Genomic DNA, 24,151 nt, shown 5'->3' with positions numbered 1-24,151 from the left:
GCCTTGCGTTCCAACACTGTGCAAGTGGATGCTGTGTCTGTGAAACCTCGCTGTTCGTGGGACCCTAGCACTAACATTGGCTCTCTTAGTCGTGTATCACCTCGTGCTGAGCCGCTGATGCCAAGTCCTCGTGGCTCTTCTTTTACCTATGGTGAGGCAGAATCCTCCACTAGGTTGAGTGTGTTCTCTGGTTATTTTTTAAATTAGTATGTATTATTTGTACCCAAGGCAGGTTTTCATCGTGAACTTTGCATGGTGTGTACAATGTACCTTAGTCCTCTTCGTTTGTATTTCATCCACGCCTGACCCTTTTTGCTGTCCTGTCAGTCCTCCACTCCTCTTAAGTGGACCCTTTCTAACTTCGTGTCTTCCTTCCCTCTCCTTACTCCCCGTCCCTCCTCCCTCAAGTCACTACTCTTCGTTCTGCTTATGAGAGAAAATAGGAGCTGTTTATTTTTCTGAGTTTCGCATTCTTTGCTTAATTGCAATTGCGATTTCTGATTTACATACTTGTTTTCCAGTCCCCGAAGTTAAGTCTGTCTCTCTCTCTCTAATCAGGCAGCTTCTCACCACATACAGGAGGCAAGCACTTGGTATGAAAGTTTAAGGCTAAATTTTTACCTGCTCCATGTTTGTTCTGTGACCTTTGAAGTTCGGCTTCTAGATTTGTAAAATTGGAGCAGTAAGGACTCACTGAGTGTATAATGAAGATGATTTAGGATGTAATGAGTGTGTGGTATTCTCTAGACTACAAAATGGAGTCTAATGTTAAAGGAGGGCTATGGTTTTGATTTTGGAGGAGGAGATGAGTTTTTGGCCAGGCCTCTTATCAATCATGTTTTCCTATTGCATTTTGAATGACTTATGAAAACTGGACGTTTTAGCAAACCACTTTTCTATCCATCTGTGTGAAATATCAAGCAAGTTGCCCCATGTTCTAGCCATTCTGTCAGCAGCTTCGTCTCCTTGAGCCTAAGGCAGTGCCCTTGGCACAGACTTGAAAATGAAGTTAGCGGGGAGCTAAAACTCTGCCTTTAGCTTTGGGGCTTTGGGAAGACAACTGATTCTCTAATATTTTATTTTTGTTTCTGTGTGTATGATCATATGCATGCGTGCATGCGTGCGTGCGTGTGTGTGTGTGTGTGTGTGTGTGTGTGTGTGTGTGTGTTGAGGCCACTTAAGAACGGTATAGGTAATCTCGTGATATTTTAAGGTTAGAATCACAAATCATAGAAATATCCATCTCAGAAAATGTCCTACTGGTGTGTATTTGGTTCATGAATAGAAATGTTAGCATTTTGCTTAGGACCATTGTGTATATAGAGGAAAATCTCTGTGCCCCACCAAAGGGTTAGGTGAAGACAGGTTTTGACTAGGTAATATAGATAGTGTCCATCCTCATGTGAGGAAGTCGCTGGAGAAAATTAATAGTTCGTTCAAGGCTGTTGGTAAGAGGAAGAAAGTTGAACTGGCTCTAAGTGCCACGGGCCATTCCTACTCCCCGGGCAGGCAGAGTAGAGCGCTGGTTTGGCTTTCATGCCCTCCTCTAGCAAGACGAGTAGATGATGTGAATGAGCTGTGTTCCTTATCCTCATGACCTAGGAGAAACTGAGGCAGAAAATGTAGGTCACTAGGCTAGTGGCAGTGTCTCTGGACTCACGTTCTGCCACATATCATATCATACTGTATACTGACGGGCCAGCCATCATTTCTGAACAGTAATGACCATTCTGCATGCTGTGCTTGCAAGACTCTTCACAAGAGTTGCCGGTTCTTGTCATTTTTCCTCCTTCTGGGAAGTTCTACCTCCCCATCCTATGGGATGACTTTTTCCCATCGCTTTACCAGGTTCATGAGTGAAAGGAGAGAATGCATGCAGAACTGTTTAGCACACTGATGGATAACAGTGGACACAGTGCCCAGTGCCCACAAGTAACTCCTGTCTGTTTAATTTACAGAACCTAGCAAATCGTCTGGCTGAGCCCGTGACCATTGTTCCAGAAGCCAAACACTGCTGAGGTAAGAGAGGACTGGCGTCTCCGAGGTCATGTAAGGCTGATAAACGTCTGAATCTGTGGGTCTTGAGTTTGGTTTTGTTGGAAGAGATGCAGCAGCACTTTTTGGTCAATAGACTCCCAGGACTAAGACAGGAACCTGCTGTCTGATTTACTTTTTCCTCTCGATTTCTATCGTTTTAGCACCTAAAATGCAAAAATCTGGACAGTTTGGGAACTTGACATTTAATGGGCACTTGAGAACCTGCAGCTTTGCTGTACAGTAGGAAAGTTTTTCCCACAGTTGTATCCTGCCATTGGGCAGTGCATGGCAGGCAGGCAGGGATGCCATGTTTCCTCAGCGCACCTTCTCTGAGTGTCATTTTTTACTAAAGTAGAAGGCCAGAATTGTTTGGCTCTGAATGAGCTGAGGAATGCTTCTCTGGGTTAGATTGTGTCCTATCTACTTGATATATCATCTAGCCTCACACCTCAGATCGTCCGGTTCCCTTGAGAGGAGGACGCAGAGAGTGGGGTAGTTTTTTCAGTTTCGTGCCTCTCTGCAGGGGGAGCATCACAAAGGTAATAGAGAGCATTCCAGAGACCTTCCTCAGGAGGTTACCCGGGAAATGGAGAGTGGTAGAGGGAATGGGGTGCCCTCAGTTCAACTTCTCTTTTCTTCCGTGTGGACAACCTGCTGGTGGTCGTACCTCTGTGTTCAGTGTGATCTGCCAGTTTTTTTTTCCTAGCAGGTGACGTCATCAACATGGTGTTCCTAACCATGGGAACTTGGAGTAGAAAGCTAAGATTTGGAGTCATCATTTAGAATGCTGTAAACAGTTGTTCGGGAGAACATTATGTTAATAACTTCAGTGTACTATTTCAGTGATGCAGAATTGAAAACCTGACCTCACACAGTGCTTTAAAGAAACCTAAAATTGGTTGCTACTGCCCCCCCCCCCCCAATCACGGGGTTTACCAATTTAGAATCAAATATAAATTAAAGTTTTAGGCTAATATGCTTTTTAATGTTAATATTTATCAAATATACTAAATATGAAGCAGGTGGGTAACATGAATTGAGAAACTTCTACAATGAACACAGTTGTGAGTCTAATTGGGCTTTTTCTTAGTCCTACAAAAGAAAATGCTATAAAGAAATATATATTTAAAAATACAAGATTTTTTTTTGTTCTAATTTTACTATGTTTTACAAAATGTCTCCACAAAAACTTGTTCCTCACCTATCATTTTCATGGACAGAAATATCAGAAGAATATTTTCTGCAGGCCTCTCTCTTTAGTTTATGATAGTCTCTGTGACATGCACTTTTAAGTCAGAAAGGAAGGTGGTCAGTCTTCCTCCGTTCTCTGACACTAATGTGGTGCCAACTTTCAGGGGATCTGGCCAACTCACCCACCATTAACACCCTAAGAAAGAGGATGACTCCTCCTCTGTCCTTTGATCAATCCAGGGTGAACCATCTCACCAGCTCGGACAGGTCAGAATGCTATAAAAGAGGGGATTTTGATGTAAACCTGCCCAACTTCTCTACGTCAGCAGCCAGTCCTCCAGGGACTGCAGGCATCACACACGCTACATGGGATCCCTTAGCTTCTATTTATTAAATGCTGATACAGTAAGCTTTGGGGTTCCTTTAGTTGTCTCCATCTACTTTCTCACTGAAATCTATCTCGACAAAAAAAAGAGATATTTTAATTAAATCTTGGAAAGTTTACAATGATTGCTCTTTAAAATGGGAAATTTCTACCCTCTCTTTCTCTCCCTACCTACTTATTTACCTATCTGCCTAGTTCTCCACCTGTCTACCGACATCTGCCAACCCTGTCTGTCTGCCTGTCTATCTATGCATTGTTTGCCAGTCTTCTATCCAGCAGTGTAATCTTTATCTTTTGGATTTATAAACTGGTACAAACTGAATGGTTTCATCCTTTGAGAGATGGCAAACTAAATATTCTGGGAGCATGATATTCGCATGTAAAACAGTCTTGTGGTAAAAACGTGTGTTGGTGGGAATAATAAAGGACAACAGTGTTAGTCCAGATTAGACTTGACAGTATACATGTCAGCAGATATCAATGAGTGTAATCATTATTTTCCCTCTGCTTTTGATGTTGATCCATCACTATAGTGCATTCCTTGTCCCATTTCCAAACCAAGTCTATTTAAAGCTGTGCTTCATAGGATTTGAAATCATACACCCTGTTTACTCTTAAAGAAAGAACATGAGGTATCATTTCCAAATAGTTGTCTCTGTACTACAACAAGAGCTGACTTCTGGCTTCCTGCAGACCATTGGCTGTCTCCATTTTCTACATGGTGACTCATTGGAGGGATAAACAAAATTAATTCTTATAGACTTATTTATATTGCCCTATGAAATGTAATTTTCATTTTTGGGAAATTGCCTTGAATAAGACTGATCAGCCATTCTCTTAGTTCGTGTGTGTGTGTGTGTGTGTGTGTGTGTGTGTGTGTGTGTGTGTGTGTGTGTATGTGTGTATAGAAGCCCTAATCATACGTGGATTTCTTCTTTGTTACTTAGATAGATTATATTCTCATTGTTTTGCAGAGTGGAGCAGTGAGCGCTTTGTGTCATGTGGGCTGGAAGCAGCCAGGATACCCTTAGTCCTGATGTCAGCAGACAGTGTCACGGTGGGCTAGGCATCGTCCTCTCTGAGTTCATTGTAGCACCTGCTACTAGGCAAAGGTGTACCAGTTGATCATGTTTTGATCTGCTGAATGGTCTAGTCACTCCAATATCATCCTCCTCTTCTGCCATGTTTACAAAATCCTGTGACTTCATCACAGAGCCTTGTGTGGGAAATCAGTATTCTGGTTAGCTCGTGATTCTTTGACCTAACAGAGAACAGTTACTGATTGGGTTTTAGAGTGTATGTATCCTGTAATTGTGTATTAGACTCCCGGCTGTTCTTTCCTTGTTTCAGCAACGTGCAATTTCAGGTTAGACAGGAAGGGAGTCAGCCTTCCTCTAGGGCTGTGGTTCTCACCCTTCCTAAAGCTGTGACTCTTTACTACAGCTCCTCATGCTGTGGTGACCCCAGCTATACAATTATTTCCGTTGCTTCTTTATAACTGTAATTTTGCTACTGTTCTGAATCCTAATGTAAACATTGTTAGAGATAGATGTTTGCCAAACACGGTGTGACCCACAGGTTTAGAATGGTGGTTCTCTGTGATTACGCTGTTTTATGTCTCATTTTAGAGTCCCTGGTAAAATAGTCACTATTAATACCACTAAGGAAAGGTGAATTTCTCTTCCGCTGTTTAATTTATCCAGTGTGAATCCTCAGTCTTGTTAGGACAAGTCAGTATATCTTTTAAACCAGAGGGAATTTTGTGATTTAATCTACCCAACATTTCTAACTTGAGAGTTGGGAAATTTTGGGATCACGGAGGGAATCTAATTGGTCTGAGGTGTTAGTGCCAATGCTAGACCAAAATGTCTTTTTATTTTATACTTGTTTGCATATATATGTAGCGCGCGCGTGTGTGCGTGTGTGCGTGTGTGTGTGTGTGTGTGTGTGTGTGTGTGTGTGTGTGTGTGTGTGTTGTAGATACACATACTTAACCCATGTGCCTGTGAAAGCTGAGGTCAGTGCTGGGTGTCTTTTGCCCTCTGTCACTCTACACGTGGAGTTTGAGACAGTGACTCTTGCTGACCCTGTGCTCAGTGATTGGGTAGACTGGCTAGAGAGCTCCAGGGATCTGTCTCTGACTCTCCAACTCCCACAAGTGCATGCTGCTGCACCAGGCCTGTAAGTAATGCCTGGACGCGAACTCAGCTCCTTAGGCATGCACTGAAAGCGTTGCAACCTCTTTCCTCACCCGGCCGTCTCCACAGCTCTTACAGTTGAACCTTTGCTTTACTTGGGGTTCTTGAGAAATGTCTTCCTTTAACTGCCTTTTACTTCCTTAATCGTTACCGTTTTCTACTTCATACAGGATCAACACCAGTGTCTTTCCTCCAACATGGAGGCATAGCTTGTGTATTTCTTAGGAGAGTCTTCCCTCCAAGGGTCTGGTTCTCGCCTTGCCACTGTATTCTGTTACCTTCTACCTTTTTCTGATCCACTTGAACTGTGTGAAGCTGAGGAAGATGGCTGTGTCCCGAACAGTTGGGGACGTTAACTAAGAGAAGATGGGTAAGGAACAAGTAAGCAGGAGGCAGGAGAGTACTAGTCTACACAGTGAGTCCAGTTGAGAGCCTGCTCTCTCCAGCTGCTGGAGCTACCCCACGTCCATAGTAGAGCCGTTCACTTTCTCAGACCCATCCTGTGCCGTGGTGTCCTGGGCCTAGGCTGAGGCTGAGAAACAACTGGTCTTTCCGTGAGTCTTCATGCTTCAGAGGAGGCGGCGGCAACTACCCGTCAGATAGACAAAATGTAGAGACTGCCGTTCCTAGGCACTCCCTGCATCCTAAGCCAGTCTAGCCAATGACTGGGCAAGCACCAGCTTCAGTGAGAGACACTGTCCCAAAAGTAAGGTGGACAGTGACAGCGGAAAAGATACCCAACACAGACCTCTTAGCCACACAGTACCTAGATTTAGAGGTTGGAAGTTATTGTACCATTGGTGGATCAGAGGCTCGCTCTAATCATTCTGATGTGACTTTAGAACAAGCAACATTTTTCCCCCTGGGCCTCTGATTCTCCTTCAGTGAAGTGAGAGTTGGTAGAGACTCCACAAAAGGTTCCCCAACTCGAATTTTCATGAGTTTCCCGTTTGCCTCAGCTGTCTTAGCAAGTTTGCAGCTATGCTAATGTGCAAACCACAGAGCATCTCTCTTGTTCAGAATGAGCATCATCACCGCTTGGGCAGGGGAAGAGTTGAAGGGGAGGGAAGTCACATATCCATGAACTATCCGAAAAATACACATCTTCCAAGAATGCCAGCTACAACTTCAGGGTTTTACAGATACTCTGAAGGCTGTGCATGCACGAGTTCTACAGCAGACAGAAGATATTCTCTGTGTGAGAAGCCAGATCTCCCATTTGGTTGTTTAACTGTTTAACGATACCTGTCCCTCTTGGAATTTCTCTACAATACCTCTGTTCTTCTCTGCAGCCTCCCTTAGCATGACTCTGGGCATTGACATATACATAACTGTTCAGTGATTTTTTTTTTAACTCCTCACTTCATTTATTAGGTGTTCTTTTAGTAAATGTAGTTGTAATTTTTTAATTCAGTATTTTTGAGTGTTTTTTAATATAGTAGATTGTATACTTTAAAAAAGTATTTTACACACACACACACACACACACACACACACACACACACACACACAGGCTCACCCCCTCCCCCCGTAAAAACCACAAGCTTATAAAGGTGGAAAACTCTGGTTGAAGCAGTGTGACGAGTACCCAGCTAAACTTGGATTTAAATTCAATCAACTCCAGAATACAAGTAGTTCCAGAGATGGCGTTGGCTCTAAGTGGGAATTCTACTAGAAATTGGCAAATGGCTTCAGAGGAACACAGTGGCTGCTTTCTGGGTTCTTTGGTCAGGGACAGGATCAGACCTTGTAAGTAATTTAATATGATAACTCATTAATTTAATTCTTATCTCTACCTTCAGGCAGAATAATGAATGTCAAAGTGCTAAACCTAAGTCATAATTTTTTTTTTCTTGGTTTTGAAACTTCTAGAGTCGTCCCCTTTTTGAGCTGAGGGAAAGCAAAAAGCAGTTAGGGTCACAAAAAGTGCGTGAGCTCTTGAGTGACATGGGACTCGGGCGCTTCGGGTAACGTTCGCTGTTTCTTCCCTGCTGTACGGAGCACAGGGCTTTTTACCGAGACTCATTTCTGCCCATACAAGCTCCACGTTCCAGATGCGGACAGCTAGAATTCAGTTTCTGCCAAATCATAATGACCGCCACATGTGTGAACTCTACACTTGGTGCCGGTGACCCTCTATAAGCTTACGTGGGAACCAGCCTGTGCCAGAACCAGAAGAGGCAGGCATCAGGGGTTGCCAGGGGCAGTGCACTCACTTCAGTGGTGGGGCTGACAGAGTGGATCCAACTCAGTAAAGTTCAGGCAGGAGGTGGAAAGCAAGAAGGAGGAACAGACACACAGCACCATATGCAGCAGTGCTTTCTATGTTTCCTGTCTTCTGCGGCTCAGCCTCACTTTGAGAGCCCCGTGTGTCCTCTCTTAGCTCCATGGTCCTCTCAAGGGTACTTGTTTTCTTTAGGTCTCAGTTTTGTTGTCTCTAAAATGGAATTAGTACCTTAACTACCAAGAGGTTGAATATATCCTATTTTCTAAATCGATGGTTCTCAACCTTCCTCATGCCGTGACTCTTGAATGCAGACTCTCATGTTGTGGTGGTGGCCCCAACCATAAAATTATTTTCATTGTTACTTCATATAAGTAATTTGCCACAGTTATGAATCATAATGTAAATACCCGATATGCTGGATATCTGTCTGATATGTGACCCTGAGGTAGGCTGAGGGGGTCCCAACACATAGGTTGAGAACCACTGATCTACATCATTAGCAATTCTTCTGGCATGATGAAATAGACAAAATTACTTTGTTGTTACTTGTTCTGTTTCCTCACGGAATCTGTTTTAGATCCTTACCCATCAGAGCCTCCTCTGATGACCTGCAGCCTCTATGCTACCTGAGAGTCTCCTCAGAGACTAATTCAGAGCTGATCTACCCTAATGGCCTTGAATCAGTCTGCATTGGTATCAAGTCCCCTGCTTGTTCCCATGGTCATTAGCCTTTGAGGAACCTTCCTATGGGCCACACCCAGCTTATAACCTCTGGCTCACTGCCAGCATTCCTGGGGCATGTGCTACCCGGGTCCACAGAGGGAGGGGGAAGGGAGGGAGGGAAGGCCTTGAAGTGCTCCTTGGGAATAGAGGAGCACTAGGTTGAAGGGATCCAGCAGGCTCTATCTTTTCAACACCCTTCATTTCCTCAGAAGTGCTGCTCACAGAAGCCAAACTGGAGTGGATTCCAAAGTCTTTCTGATCCCCAGATCCATGTTCTTTTTATTAAATCATAGTGTTTCAGTTAAGAGGAATGCGGGGCTACGTGTGTGATAACGTTTCTTTCCCTGTAATGTGACTGTTTCCACACCGACTGTTCTACTCTCTTACTCAATTCCTACAGGAAGAATTAAAAAAAGAAAAAAAAAATCTTGCACTGAAAGCCAGGATCCTGCAGTTTAATCAGTTATTTTTGCTCTTTAATGAGGGTGACTATTGTGAAATAAGTAATTATTAATTACTCAAAACTAATGAAATATTTTAGTTTCCTTGCTAAAAAAGCATATGGATGCTAAAAGAAAGCATATGGGTGTTTTTTTTTTTTTTTTTTTTGTGGAGCATATTGGTGGCTGGACAAATTACTGTGGTGCCAATATGCCTTCGCTATCTGGCTGGGGCCATCTCTCCACTACATGTGCTGGTATCTGAGTCCTTGTCTGTGGAAGGGATTCTAGAACTTCCCATCTGATTCATGCCTTGGGTTGCTTTGGGAGGTAGAATTCTAGGCCTCATCCTCCCCTTGCCTGCATTCAGACATTCTTGGATGAGTGTGGATGCAGTGTAAAACCTCTGGGGCAGGAGGTTGCTGTGGGGCTCCCTTGCTGAGGACTCCAATCCTGCACTGCCCAGCTAAGGACTAGGCATTGAGAGTTTGTCTACCCAGCACTCTACTGCATGCTATAAGCAGTATCTTTTGAGATAGCGGCACTGGACCTCCTTGCTCCACAAGGGACCCCATGTGAGTCCCATGAACAGAGTCCCATCTTCGCATTGTAACTCACTTCCAAAGAGGCATAGTAGCTATGGCGTCCCACTGGTCCTGAGCATGGCTGCAGAGCCAAGCTGTAGTCTGTATCAGCAGTTCTTTTCTCTTGCTGCATATTTAGCCTGTTAACATGCTTGCTGGGTTGCAAGTAGTTTGTGTAAGTGCAGGCTTGTAAGGTTTGAAAGCCGCATGGTCTATTTGAGATGGTACCTGGCTGAGTGTCAGAAAGACGCGATTTTGTAGCAAGTTTCGGAGCCTTTATTTATCACCTGTTTAAAATAGCTTGAATTGGCATCTAGGGATGGAGCCAACAGGCCTGTGGAGCTGAGTCTGACCCAGGGCAGTGCATGAGCCCATTGGTGTCTTGTGGAGTGACGTGTGAGACAGTGATGCCTTGTGAGCTGAGGGAATTTGGAGAATGCTCTTTTTCTTAGATGTTTCTTATATGCCCAGGGACCATAGTTGGCTTTGAAGATAATTAATTGGATTTTGATATAGCAATAAAAGGAGTTGAAGTGTTAGTCTCTGACATGCAAGAAAAAGTTTGCTTGAGGCAGACAAATATCAGGAATGCCAAAGAACTGGACAGAGATCATAGAAATGTATTTTTGAGAAAAAAAGCTTGCTCTTTCTTTCTTTCTTTCTTTCTTTCTTTCTTTCGTTTTTTTATTTTTTCTTTCTTTCTTCCTTTCTTTCTTCCTTCCTTCCTTTCTTTCTTTCTTTCTTTCTTTCTTTCTTTCTTTCTTTCTTTCTTTCTTTCTTTCTTTCTTGTTTCTTTGTTCCTTCCTTTGTTTCTTTCTTTTTGTCTCTCTCTTTGTTCCTTTCTTTGTTTCTTTGTTTCTTTGTTTGTTTCTTTCTTTCCTCTTTCTTTTCTCCTTCTTTCTCCCCCTCTTTCCATCATGTGTGTGTGTATGTGTTCGTGTGTGTGTGTGTGTGTGTGTGTTCTTTATGTTTCTTCATCTTCATTGGCCAACATAATTTTCTAGAAGCTTTGAATTCCAGCTGGAATTCTACAAGAAGTCTTATTTGTCTGGCCAGATAAGCCACCTAGTTAACCCTGCCATGTGGCATGGCAGTGGAGCGAGCCCATAGCTCACAGGGACTGTTCATCACTCTTTCTCTTTCTGCGAAAGTCTTCAGTGATGGGTGGGTGGGTGGTCACTTCGATAGCCTTCACTGTGGAAAACAGGGAATGGTAAAGTAACCTACGACATGAAGCTATTTTGTTCAACAGACTCTGAGACTGATAGCCTTTCTGCTGCAGGGGACCAGCTTTTACCAATGTCCCCACAGCAACCTCCAAGCCCTGCCTCATTTTTCTATGTGGTTCTTGTCCTCCTGTCCAGAGGACCAGAACCTATTTCTCTGTCTAGGAAAGCCCTGCGTGTCACTTAGTTTTGGAATCAGTCTTAGAATTTAGTGTTCTTATTTTGTTTTCCTTTGCGAAAATGTCTTGAAGTTATAGGCTCAAATGACCTTCCTGCCCCAGGCTCCTCCGTAGCTGAAACTAAAAACACAGATTATTACACCTGGTCCAGTTTTGTTTTATTTTGTGTTATCATGCCGTTATCATCTCTCACTGAATTTTCTGGCACAGTTCACTGGACAGAGTTTTAACAGAGCAGCACATAGAATTATATTCTTCAATAGTGAATGAGAGTGAATATAGAATTGCCCTTGCTTGTATCTGAGCTGAGTATGAGGCTCCCATGCTTGAAGGGTTTGGAACCCCCAAAGGGCTTCAGACATTCTCTGTAGTGCAGTCCCCTCCTGCTTACCCTGTCTAGTTATTGACAGGCTTGGAGTCTCTGCCCTAATCTGACCAAACCTTAGAGAGATGGTTGGTTTTGGAGTTGCTGCATAGCACTCAGAAGGCCTTGGCTGAATCCTTTGTTTCTTTGAGAGGCCATTAGGAATTAAGTGGTACAGGTGGCATCTATGCTGGCTTTTATAGATGGACGCAGGACCGCAGTCACGCATGATCTGCTGCGTGTGCCAGGTTCTTACCAAAAGCACGAGTTCCCATTCCCATACAAGTGAGGAGTCCGTTGCTTAGCAATCGGGCATTTCACAAACACTCTCCCTTGTAGGCATTAAGCTATGATATATGGTGTCTAGGTGTTTGCCTTTTATGCAGGGCTTGCAGGGCTACGCATGCCCGTTAAGAGAGCATTATGGAGCGGGGTGACAACTGGCAGAGGTTATGACCATAACTAAGATAGGAGGGCCGATGGAGAGCAGAGTGAGCCCTTCCAGCTTCTTGCTCACATGTTCCTTTGAGTCTTTGGAGAGGCACAGCATGATTGTTTCCCGAGCTGTCTGCGATGCACTTTCACGGGCACTGACCACACACTCTCCTTTGCTTGCTACTGGTCCTACTGAGACTCTTTCCCCCTTGTTACCCCTTCCCTTTCTGTTTCTTATGCTTCTTCCACCCAAGTAGCCCAAGGCCCTGAAGGCTCTCAGATAGCACTGTCTTCTCTATCGGACTGTGGACGTGTTGGCAGAGGGACAATTCACAAATCTGTTAAGCCCATAGTAAAAATAGCTTATGATCCATGGGACTCAGTATTAAGCGAGATGATATTAACGAGGTTTGAGCGCTGCTCTGAAATGTGGCAGCTGCACAGGCATATCGGCTGTGTTTCCTCCCTACCTCTGGCAGCTTGCGAGCAGTGTTACCATGACACTCCTTGGGCTCTGTTTAGATCAGCTATTTTCTGAAGGAGTCCCTGACCTTCCCCACAATAGAAACCGTTGATGTGGTCATGTCAGAGCCTCCTCAGGATCAGTTTGACTGCCGAGCCCCTCCCTAGTCGTCACTTGGAAACTGTAGGACACAGGCATCGAATGTTTAGGAGTAAGAAGAGCTATAAAACGTCTTCTAGCACCGCTCGGCATCGTGGCCACTGAAAGTGAGTGGTTTGAGGCCTCATTTCCAGTCAGGCGATATTTTACCATGTCAAAATGAGCCCCGCCTCACTTTCTCTTTCAACTCTGAAGGCTATGAGTGAAGCACAGTTGGGACATCATTGTTCCTGGAAGTGGTCAGAGAAGGGACTAAAAAGGGGTGGTACCTCGGTGCAGAGAAAGAAATGCAGCAAGGTGTCATAGCTCAAGTGTGTGCCTCCAGATTGATGAGTTTGGAGCACAATTCCAATGCAGCAGAGTGGCAGGTGGGGACTTAGAACAGGTCATTAGAATATAAATGCTCTGTTATCATGAATACAGTTACCATGGGAGCTGGGCAGTTATCTCCACTGGGGTTATTATAGCGAGAGCTCTCCTGCTTTAGTCTTGTCCTTCTGTCTTCTATCTCTAGATGGTACAGCCTAAAGTCCCTCACCAGATGCTCCTACAGTGGTCTTAGACGTTCCAAAAGTTGACTCAGATAAACCTCCATTCTTTCTGAGTTGCGTGGTATGAGCTATTCTGTTAGCTCTTCACAGGTGGACCAGGATGAGGAGTAACGCACTCACGGTGGGTCCCACAGGTACCGAGCTGTACTGAGGGCCTCTGGCAGAGCTTATAGGGCAGGGCTTCCCTACCATATCCCATGCCTCCAGTTAGGAAACTAATGGCTTGTTCCCTTGTATGAACCTTTTCCTGTTGCCATGTCCAACATCATCATTAAACTGCACAGAAGACATTCATTGCCAGTACCTGGCTTTTTTTTTTTTTTTTGTATTTTATTGTATAAATTCTCTTGTTCTAAAAGCTCACTGTCATGTGTAAATTGAATTCAAGGTCTTAGGGACCAAAATTGTGACTTTAGATGACTTTTCTTCTTCCTCTCCTCTGTCATTTTTCAGTCTTGGCATAAAATAGAGACTGAAACTAACAGGTCAAGCATTTACAGTAAATTATTGTAGAATTGAATTTAGTGAGATTCACATGAGGTCTCAATAATTTTATTAATTGCTGCTGAAAATTGGCAAATTTAGATTTTGGGGGAAAAGTGTTTTGACCAATTTAGATTTTATTAAGACTTCTGGTATGCCATTTAATATTCATAAAACCAATATACTTTTATTATCCTCATTTTGCAATGAAAATATGAAAGTGAAATTCACTTCAGATAAATGCTTGTGGCTGGAGAGATGGTTCAGCAGTTAATGGCACTTGGCTTGGTGCTGTTCTAGCCCTATATTTGATGCTTAACACCCGATGGTGGCTCACAGCTATCTCTGACTCTAGTTCCCGGGATCTGGCTGTCACTTCTAGCTTCTGTGGCCACCTTCCATGTGGTGCACAGACAAGTAGATGAAACTGCCATTCACATTAAATAAAATAGTTAGATATACATATACAAAAATAAGAGCTTGTGAGTTGATTTGCACCAAGAATCTATGTGGGATCCCTTCTGTTTTACCTCCGCACTTACAAGTCTTGTTCCTTTTCTGGTTCTTCCAGGCTCTAGTAAGAAGCCTCCAGCCTTTGAAGGTTGTGGGCCAGCTCCTTAAGAGTTTGGGACATTAATGATAAGAACCAAGTTCAAAAAATACTTGATACTTTGAGGACCACAGTAACTAATTTATTTTCTCAGTTGGCCCAGGAAAAAGTACTACATTTCTTCCTCTAGTTTCTAAAATTTCCAGCAACGTTTGAAATAGTTTGTGTGACTCCTTTAACTTTTAATAGTGAAATATAGAGAACATATGGTAGAGAATTTTGGCTCTACCTGATTTGATTAATTTAATGAATAATGCAACTATGTTACTCTTTGGATTATTGAAGGACGTAGGATTTTTTAATTTGACCTTTTAAGGTTTTATTTAGCATTTGCCTTATTTGTTAAACGATGTTCCCTTTGTTTTTCTACGTTTGGTAGACTTTGAATGAGTTTAATTAAAAACTGTATCGAGTGCTGGGTGTGTGTGCATGCGTACATGTTTACAATACTATGTATGAAGGTTGAGGATGGCTTTACGGACTCGATTTTCTCTCCTTGTTCCTGGCTCCAGGGATTGATCTCAGGTTGCCTGCTTTATACTGGAGACATTTTTACCTACTGATCCTGGATGAGTTTTATTGATAGCATTCAATTTATTGATAATATTTCATTTTTTGTAAAAAAAATCGCAAACCTGGGTCATAAAACTGGATCAGTTTTCTTTTATATAAAGAAGAATGTATTCAGAGAGACCATTGCTGCCTAATTTAAACTTCAGTGTGGAGATGAACCTAATCTGTAGTAAGTATAAATCTGGCTATATATAGCTCTGAGTTTCTTTTCCGTGCTTATCCAGGTGTTTGGAGACGATTAACTGAGATAATAATAGCTTGGAAAGTTGAATACAAAAGAACAAGGATCTGTGTTTTCTACCTTTTTCTTTTATACAATGTGTGTGTGCATGTGTGTATGGGTGTGTCTGTGTGTGCGCACGCGCCTTGTGCATGTGCATGCACTTAAGGACCGGTCTGCTCATGCATGTGAATGATAAAATTATTTTTCTTTTCTAAAATTGTCTTAATTTGACAACATAGTGAGTTTGGAACTAAAAACAAATCAAAAGTTACCTGAAGCTTGGCCACAGCAGGGAGAGGGGAATAATTCTATTAAGAATTTCAGGGAGGTGATACCTAATCATTCCAGGACTTTTATCATGAAGGACCATTGGATTTTGTCAAAGGCTTTTTGAGTATCTAATAAGAGATCGTGTAGGGTTTTTTTTTTTGTGTGTGTATTTATATGCCAATTACGTTTACTTACTCCTTCACATGCTTATTCTTTACATTCTTCTTCTTTTTTTTTTTTTTTCTGGAGCTGGGGACCGAACCCAGGGCCTTGATCTTGCTAGGCAAGCGCTCTACCACTGAGCTAAATCCCAAACCCGTTATTCTTTACATTCTTATTTCATAAGCTGACCCTCCTGCATTGCTGGGATGAAGCCTACTAGATCATGGTGGATGATCTTTTTTCATATGTTCTTAGATTCAGTATGCAAGTATTTTATTGAGTATTTTTTCTTCCATGTTCATAAGGAAAGTTCGTCTGTAATTCTCTCTCTTTGTTGAGTTTTTAATGTGTTTGGGGTTTTGGAATATTGGTTATCTGTGGCCTTATAAGTAGGCATAAATAAAGTGAGCAGTATTTCTTCTGTTCCTGGTTTGTGGGATAATTTGAAGAGTATTGGTTTTTTGTTTTTTTTTTCTTTGAAAGTCTGGTAGAATTCTGTGCTAAATCTATCTGGCCCTGGGCTTTTTTTGAATGGGATACTTTTAATTTCTTCTATTTCACTAGGACTTGTGGGTCTTTTTAAAACTGTTCACCTGATCTTGATTTAACTATGGCTAGTGGTACCTATCTAGAAAATGATCCATGTCTGTTAGATTTTCCAATTTGGTGGAGTACAGATTTTTCAAGCATGTCCTTATGATTCTCTGGATTTCCTTGGTGTCTGTAGTTATGTCCTTGTTTTTGTTTCTGTTTTGTTAATTTAGATATTGTCTCTTCATCTTTTAGTTACTCCAAAGGTTTGTCTATCTTGTTGATTTTCTGAAAGAACCAACACTCTTTGTTTCATTGACTCTCTTTGTATTGTTGTTTGTTTCTATTTACTTGATTTCAGGCCTCAGTTTGATTGTGTATGGCTATCTACTCCTCTTGTGTGTGTTTATTTCTTTTTGTTCTAAAACTTTTTGGTACACTGTTCAATTGCTAGTATGAGATCTCCAATTTTTTTCCCTCAAAATTCTTTCTCTTTTCTTTTCTTTCTTCCCTTTTTTTTTTAAATATAGGCTTTAACGTGAATACAAACCTAGCCACACAGCAGTCGTCTTAAATCTGTCCTGCTGGGCAGTGGTAGCTCAGAACTTGTTGGAGTAGCCAATTAATGTCTGTTTTAAGAGGAAGCCCATGCCTGAAGCTACTGGGATGGAAACTATATAGTCCAGAGGCATAAGGTAGACCCCAACACAGCTGCCCACTCCCTCTCTCCCCCTAAAATATCCAAACACCAAATCATCATCAACAACAACCAATGAAACAAAACCATTCCTTACAATATTCTGCTGTACTCATAGGTCTGTATCTTGTCCAGTCACCAGAGAGGCTCCCTTGGGCAGCAGACAGGAGTGGTGCAGAAACCCATACTCAGACATAATGTGCAGAGTCTAAATTGGAAGTCTCCATTGGGTCCTTTTCCTGGGTACCCCATCAAAGATGTGGAGGAAAGACTGTAGGAGTCAGAGGGGATGAAGGACAGGACAGTATTGCCCACTGAATCAACTAAGCAGGGTTTATTTTGGCTCAGAGACTGAAGCTCAAGCATAGGACTTCCATGGCTCTTCCCCAGGTCCTCTGTAAGTATGTTCTGGTTGTTAGCTTGGTGTTTTGACGGGACTCCAAAAGGTGGGTGTGGGTGTGTCCCTGACTCTCTCTCTTGTTCTTGGGTTCCTTTTTTCTCACGTTGGGTTGTCTTGTCCAGGCTCCGCCTGAGGGCTTTGCCTTGTCTTACTGTATCTTATTCTGTTCTATTTGTCCATTGTCTTGGAGGCATGCTCATTTTTGAAGGGGAACAAAGGAGGCGGCGATCTAGGGAGAGAGGAGTTGGGGTGTGGAAGAGTGGAGGGAGGGAAGATAGAGGGATGTATTGTATGAGAAGAATCTATTTTCAATTAAAAACCATGAAAAAAAAGATTCTTGGTAAAGAGTGGGAGGGCTTTTAATATTGGATGGAAGTGAAATAGTATACTTCCTTTGCAAAGAATGTCATAAAGCTCACCATTTATGTTTACTTCCTTTCTTAACTGCTATGATAGATAGATACACTTTGCTTAGTTGTATTACAGTTGCTTGTGAACCGTAATTGTTGCCTCCCTAATAAATGAAGGAAAATACAAGGGAAGGAAAAACAAAACAATAAAAGTACAAAAATATACTTCCCTCCAACACCAAAAAACATCAAAAGCAAAAGGAAAACCCCAACTCCCCCCCAAAAAACATCCCTTTGCATAGTTCCTGTTCCCAAGTCTCTCTCACTCCCGGGTTTCTCCATATGTCTCTTTTCTCCAGGACATCTGCAGTACCCTGAAGACAGGAGGAATTCTACCTGTGTTTGTGACAGTGGTTTTATGAACTTGGGAACAGGAAGTTAATAGAACCTTTCTAAAGTCTTTGTGGGAACACAGAAGGCTTATTCAGAGTCTCTTCATAAGTCACCCTGTCAGGTACCTCATCTTCCCACTCCGTAGGCTTCATGCTAAAGAGCCACATACTTCAGGAATGGAGTAGCTGATGTGTGTATTAGTCCCAAATGCCAGTGGGGAAAGGTTTCATATACTATAAACTGTTTCAGAGCTAGACAAATATACGTGTGTAATATATAGAGTGAATATATATGTACATATATATGATATGTTCCCTGTCACAATATTTAACCCAAAGTGCTATTTACAGTAATGAATCAAATGTCAGTTTTAAAAATATGAAGTGTCAAAGTGTTCCCACGTTGCAGAAAAGTTTGATGTGACAGTTTGCTAATCATAGGACTATTACATCAAATGTGTCTCACAGGGTTTTTTGCTCAACAGTGTCTTGTGGGCTCCTCATATGCTTTTGGTGAATTCCTGGTTCAGCTTACTAAGCCACGGAGCACATTCAGTAGTGTGTCTCCTGCCCCTCATACAAAGGCTGCTGTGTTTTTCTGTAGTTAAAAAATGAATGCGTTTCACATCATTTCAGAAGTTTGATTTTGTGCCTGACATATTTATGAGTAGTAGCTAAAATTTTTTACCTTACAATAATTTTTCAGATTTCACTGTAGACCCTTCCATGGAACGTGGGCACATACAAGAAGGGTTGTTTAGAGTTTTCCTAAGCTGCTCTCCCCAAGGTTTCATTAAGGTCTGTGTATTCGTTGCTAGTCTTGGCCACGGATACAGTAGTGAATTTTGCATCATGCATTGTTTACATCAACTGGGTCATTCTTCTATAGGGACTGAGTTTGGAGAGAGCAGCCTGGTTTATTTTAGGAAAATCGATACCTGTGCTATTTACTACCTCTGTGCCCACAGACTCTTACTGTCTGTGCCTCAGTTTCTTCTGAAGAGCCATTGAGGAGGAAATTTGATTATATTGGTTAGTTTTCAAGATGTATCCTCTAAGGATCCCAAGGTTAGAGAAGCAAAGCTTTTAGAGATGGAGGACAGTGGGGTCTCTGGGTCGAGGAAACGTGGGTGCACTTCTTGTGTCTTCTCTCCTGCTGGGCACTGCACACTGGGAGTGCCAGTCATCCCGTCTAGTGTGAAGGCGGTATCGTCCCTTACCTCTGTCTTATTCCCTGTAGACTGCTAGTGGGCAGTGGTGCCAACTGCTCTTGCCTCTTCTGGTCCCTGTGTAGGTCTGCTCAGAAGGTGGAATTCTCTGCACCGAGACCTGGGCTATGGCTTTCTGGGAGCTCAGCATCTGGGTCTGACTTTAGTCCTTGCCTCGTTTTAGCTCTTCCTTTTCACTTTGTGTTGCTGCGGACAGAATCTGGTGCCTTGTACATGGTAGTTAAGCTCTCTGTCATTGAGCTGTATCAGTTTATACAGCTTGTTCCTTCAGTTTGTCACTGTTCATCAATCACACCCTGTAGTCAGGAATGTAGGATCTTTGTCAACAGCCTCATCTGCTGGAGCGGCTGACTTGCTTTTATTTTTAATGAGGGTGTATCTGTCGGGGAAGAAGGAAGCATGGTCCAAACTCAACCATTTTGTTCCTGGTCCCTCCTTGATCAGTTTCATTAGTTGATTTAGACTCTTGTCTCTGCTTTTCCTTGTGCACACTCATCACCACTGTGAGCCTCTTTGCCCGCTGTGTTCCTGTGCATATTCTCAGATATGGCAGAATAACCTAATTTAAAACTGTGAAGTATACACCAGGTCAGAGACTGTCAGCTCAACAGGGAGTCAGAGACATGAATCTGTAAGAACTGTCAAAGGCCTGTAAGTATGGATAAAACCAAATTGAAGAAAAAATTTCTCAAGGATAAAATAATATATCACGAATATGGGGAAACAGATGCATGTCTGTTTCCTAGATACTGTAGCCTCGTTGCTAAATTTCTTAAATTATAAGATTGTGGAGTTAATTCAGTACACCTATTTTAATGGCTGAAGTTCACACAGGTGAGAATGACCAAGTACTGCTTTTGAATGAACGCTGCACTCTTTGTTACAGTGTGACACTCTCATAATACTGTATGACTAAAACTCTGTAAGCGGGAAACAGCAGCTGAGGGCCAGTTTTCAAGTGTTACTTGCAAAGCCCCCTGCTGCCATGGAGGAATACCTGATAGATCATGACTTTCCTGACTCTGTGTCTTACATTTTGTAATCAGCTCCCTTCGTCCTGCAGTGTGCCTGCTTCTTTTCATTTACTTGCATTCTACCCAACCCTTGAATCTCTCTACTTTGCACACACCCATCTATTAGAACGATGAAACTTTTCTCTTCTGATTTCTCTTATACGTCCTCAAGTAGAGTGCGGTGGTTTGCGTTTCTCTTAGGCTCCTAGATAGTGCTGAAACTGATTGTGGACTCACGGTGTTAGTACTGCTTGTGTTTACATTCCGAACGCTTTATCAACATGCAAACAATGGCATGTCCCTTGTGGTTGTCATACACAGGCTTGTCCGTTGAGAGTTGTGGATACATTTGTGAATCCCTAAAATACATTGTCTGCAGTCAGAATATGTTATGAGGAAGTGTCCCCTGGAATTTTGTTAGAAAGCATACCCTTTCCTCAAGAACTGTATTAGTTGATCTTCTTATTCCTGAGGAAAAAACATCACGACAGCAGCATCTTTAGGAAGCAAGGGTTGTTTGGGCTTCTTTTTACAGGATGCAGCCCATCATGGTAGGGAAGTCACTATGTTAGGGTTTTGAGGGACACTGTCACCTGCATCTGCATCTAGGAAGAAGCTGCGTGGTGAATGGCAGGATTCAGCTTGTGTTTCTTTTTTTGTCCTCATCTTATGTAATATTGCTGCTCCTAGTTAAAGTAGGTCTTCCTATCCTCGTTATTCCAATACATACAATCCCTCACAGCCATGGTCAGGGGCTCCTCTCCTCAATGGTGCTACCCTGTCAAGTTGACAGTAGTAATAACCACGTATACTCAGTCTGCAAAATAAAGCCATGGCCTTGAGGAGTAAATTTTGGCCCAGAGAAAGTTCTTTCCTGTTGGAAGTCCCTGTTTAAAGGAGACTGATCAGCTATCGTATACAGGACAATTCACTTCCTGGGCAAAGGTGAGGTAAGGTAAGGACAGAGGCTGTGGGATCTCACGGGTGGACATGGGTGAGGGGCTACAGGTGTTGATGGCATTTGAATTCACTTCCAATGTTGACACATTTCAGCGCTAGGACACTAGGACTATGCTAGCGAAATAGAGCGAGTGCTGGTACTCTGAACACCAGGCAAGGTGGTGGGGAAACAAATGTAGAATGTAGAATTGTAGAAATCTTCAAGCACCTCCCTTGAAGATCCTCTGGACCATTTGACTGTGTTTATCAGCATTACTTTTGCCTTTGTGCCCTTGTTTACTTCTTTACAGAATATTTCTTTGGCTGCCTCACATTCATCGTTTCATCCCTGGTCGTTCATCTGTGCCCCAGATGGCTAATCAATACTGCCATGTATACCGCCATACACACACACACACACACACACACACACACACACACACACACACACACACACACACATTTTAATTACCCTCCATCTCTTACTGTTCAGTCTGTCTTGATCTGCAGCATTAGCAACTAGATGGTGCTTTGTTCCCCCGCGTTGGTTCTGTTGATGCGCTTGTGCTTTGAACACGTTGGTTTTCCTCTCTCTGGCATCTGGGTCATGCTCACAATGTTATTTGTAGTCGTTAGTGGTGTATGCAGTGTTCTTGATGTGGGTGGAGGGAGATGAAGACACAGAAGAAAATATGTTGTCAGACTCTGCCAGATGACCCCTTGAGTGGCAGGCTTCTCAGAGATTGCCTTAGAGACTGCACTTTGTGCGCCTATCATCAAGCCTCTGGCTTTTAGAACTTTATATTTTGGCCCTTATAGTAATATAAAATTCATTATATCAACTGGATCAAGGCAATTTAGCTATCTACTACATTATTAATCCAGATGGGAAAATTCATTCGGGCTCAAATATTGTTTGAGGCCCAACTGTTTCTTAAATTATTATTATAATTATTATCTATTTATTTTTTTACAACTGATGGGAAGAGAAATTTAACAGCTGTGTGATTAGCAGGCCATGAAATTAAAAATGTTTTGCAGAGAATCAAGAGGTTGTTTACTACAGAATCTCCCATCGGAGAATTAAGTGTCATTAAGATTGGCCACAAGATGTTCCCTCTCACCATTCAAGTTTGATTTCCACGCCCAGTTCTTTGCTAAGCGGCCTTTAGCCTTCTCTGTGAGGGACTTACTTGCTCGTGTCTTCATGAAGGCAGCGTCCGCTGCAGTAATGATGACAGCCTAGGTAGCAGCCAGGGGCTTGGAGCTTACCAAGTACCACAGATAGCAGTTCAGCTTTCGTGAAGAACATGTATGCTCCAGTTTGAAGACGAGACACATTGGCAAAGATTGCAGCCCAGTGTGGCCAGTCCTCTGTCTTGAGTACCAGGGCATTTATGTCTCCAGGGAGTCAGTGTAATGCTCTGAGTGGTCATGTTATCCTTGTATCATCCTTCACTTTTCTAGGCCCTTACCTATTGGGCCAATCGCCCATGTCTTCTTTCAGTCTCCTTTTAGAGACTGCTCCATCCTTTCATGGAACAGGGTGCTGATAACCTTCTGGTGAAGTCAAGCATGCTAGCTCAAATGTCTTAACCTCGGATTACATCGATTTTCATTTCCTTCGCCAAGTGTATGAATTCCACGCATCTCAAGCCTCATGACCTTATCTAATTTGGTAAAAACAGTGACTCTTGAGGATTCCTGTGAGGAGTGACAGTGTTGTTAGTACTGAAAAACCTTCCAGAGTTTGACACAGATTCATGGTTTACACTGAGTCAATGCTATCTTCCCCTTCCTCTCCCTTTCTTCCCCTTTCCTTCCCCTTTCCTTCCCCTTTCTTTCCCCTCCTTGGGCTGTCTTTTTATGCTGTTAGGCAATCAAGCCCAGGGCTTTACATATTCATATGCTCTCCCACTGAGCCCCATCCTGAGTTCCACCTCCACTTACCCCTATATGAAACTTACTGTTCTGTATTTGAAGGTCTTTCCTGAGTATTGCATACTGCATTGCTCAACTTCCAACACAGACCTCTTCAGCTCTCTTCATCTCACTGCCTTTAATAGTCTCTCTTGTATATTTATTTGCATGATTCTTTAGACAAAGTCTCTTTTTCTGAAGACACACTTTTATTGAATTTTTTGTTAGTTGTGTGTGAGTGCCTCTGTATGGGTATGCCTGTGTTCACACATACAACTGGATACATGTGGAGGTCATACGACAGCTTGTGGGTCTTGGGGATCGATGATCAATAGGTTTCTTGGGGGGTTGGGGATTTAGCTCAGTGGTAGAGCGCTTGCCTCAGAAGCGCAAGGCCCTGGGTTCGGTCCCCAGCTCCGGAAAAAAAAAATAGGCTTCTTGGGAGGTACTGTTACCCACTGAGCTATCTTACCAGCTCCAATTTGCTCTTCATACTTGCTAAATTAATCATACGTTACCTCTTCCCTTAAAGGTTTATCATTTCGGGAAAATGGGTGTGTTGACAATTAACGCAGACAAATTCTCTTGGAGATAGACATGAAAACTATTTAGATACATAGTTAAGGGATTTGTGGTCACCACAGGACACACACAATAATTTTTGTTACCATCTAAGATAAGTCTCACTAGCATGCTGACAGAATTGTGTTTCACAAAGCAGACAGGGGTCAGGGTTGGGGAGTTTTCCTCGCTTTGAGGGTGTGAGCTAGGCCTGCTGCTGTTGTTGTTGTTGTTGTTGTCGTGTTGTTGTCCTATTGCCTTTTCATTACCATAGTCAACTCTGGAGCGGTCTTGCTGTTGCTTTTGCTGGCATCAAGTCTCTGGGGTCAGGGAATGTGAGTAAACGTCACTGGGACAGAACGTCTCAAGGAAGCAGTGTGAGAGGTGAAATGTTTTGTCTACAGTTTCAGAGCCTCAGAGCATCCAGGCAGCAGCAGGATGGTTTGAGTCATGGCAGTGGGCGCAGGAAAGAGCCTTCACCTTGCAGCTGTAGGCAGAAAGAAGAGAGCTAGAGCAGAGACTTAGCACCTTCAAAGGCCCGCCCATAGCCTATGGTGCCAGCTAGGCTCACATCCTGAGGGTTCCATTCTCCAAACTGCTCTCCTAACCGAGGATCAGGGCATCAGACACATGAGC

General features: G+C 42.8%; 1 protein-coding gene across 13 annotated transcripts in view; it reads left to right on the top strand.

The window, feature by feature from the left end:
- Positions 1-24,151, top strand: part of Lpp (LIM domain containing preferred translocation partner in lipoma) — a 641,914-nt gene that overhangs the window by 163,401 nt on the left and 454,362 nt on the right. For 7 of the 13 annotated variants that reach the window (XM_017597911.3, XM_017597913.3, XM_017597910.3 and 4 more), the window contains one exon: positions 1,959-2,019. The exons of the other annotated variants lie outside the window; for them this stretch is intronic. The gene's annotated coding sequence lies outside the window, so the exon portion shown is untranslated. The remainder of the gene's footprint in view (positions 1-1,958; positions 2,020-24,151) is intronic. 13 annotated transcript variants of the gene reach the window in all.

The sequence above is a fragment of the Rattus norvegicus genome, chromosome 11, assembly GCF_036323735.1.
Source record: "Rattus norvegicus strain BN/NHsdMcwi chromosome 11, GRCr8, whole genome shotgun sequence".
Lineage (NCBI taxonomy): Eukaryota > Metazoa > Chordata > Mammalia > Rodentia > Muridae > Rattus > Rattus norvegicus.
This window is presented reverse-complemented; position numbering and strand designations above follow the sequence as displayed.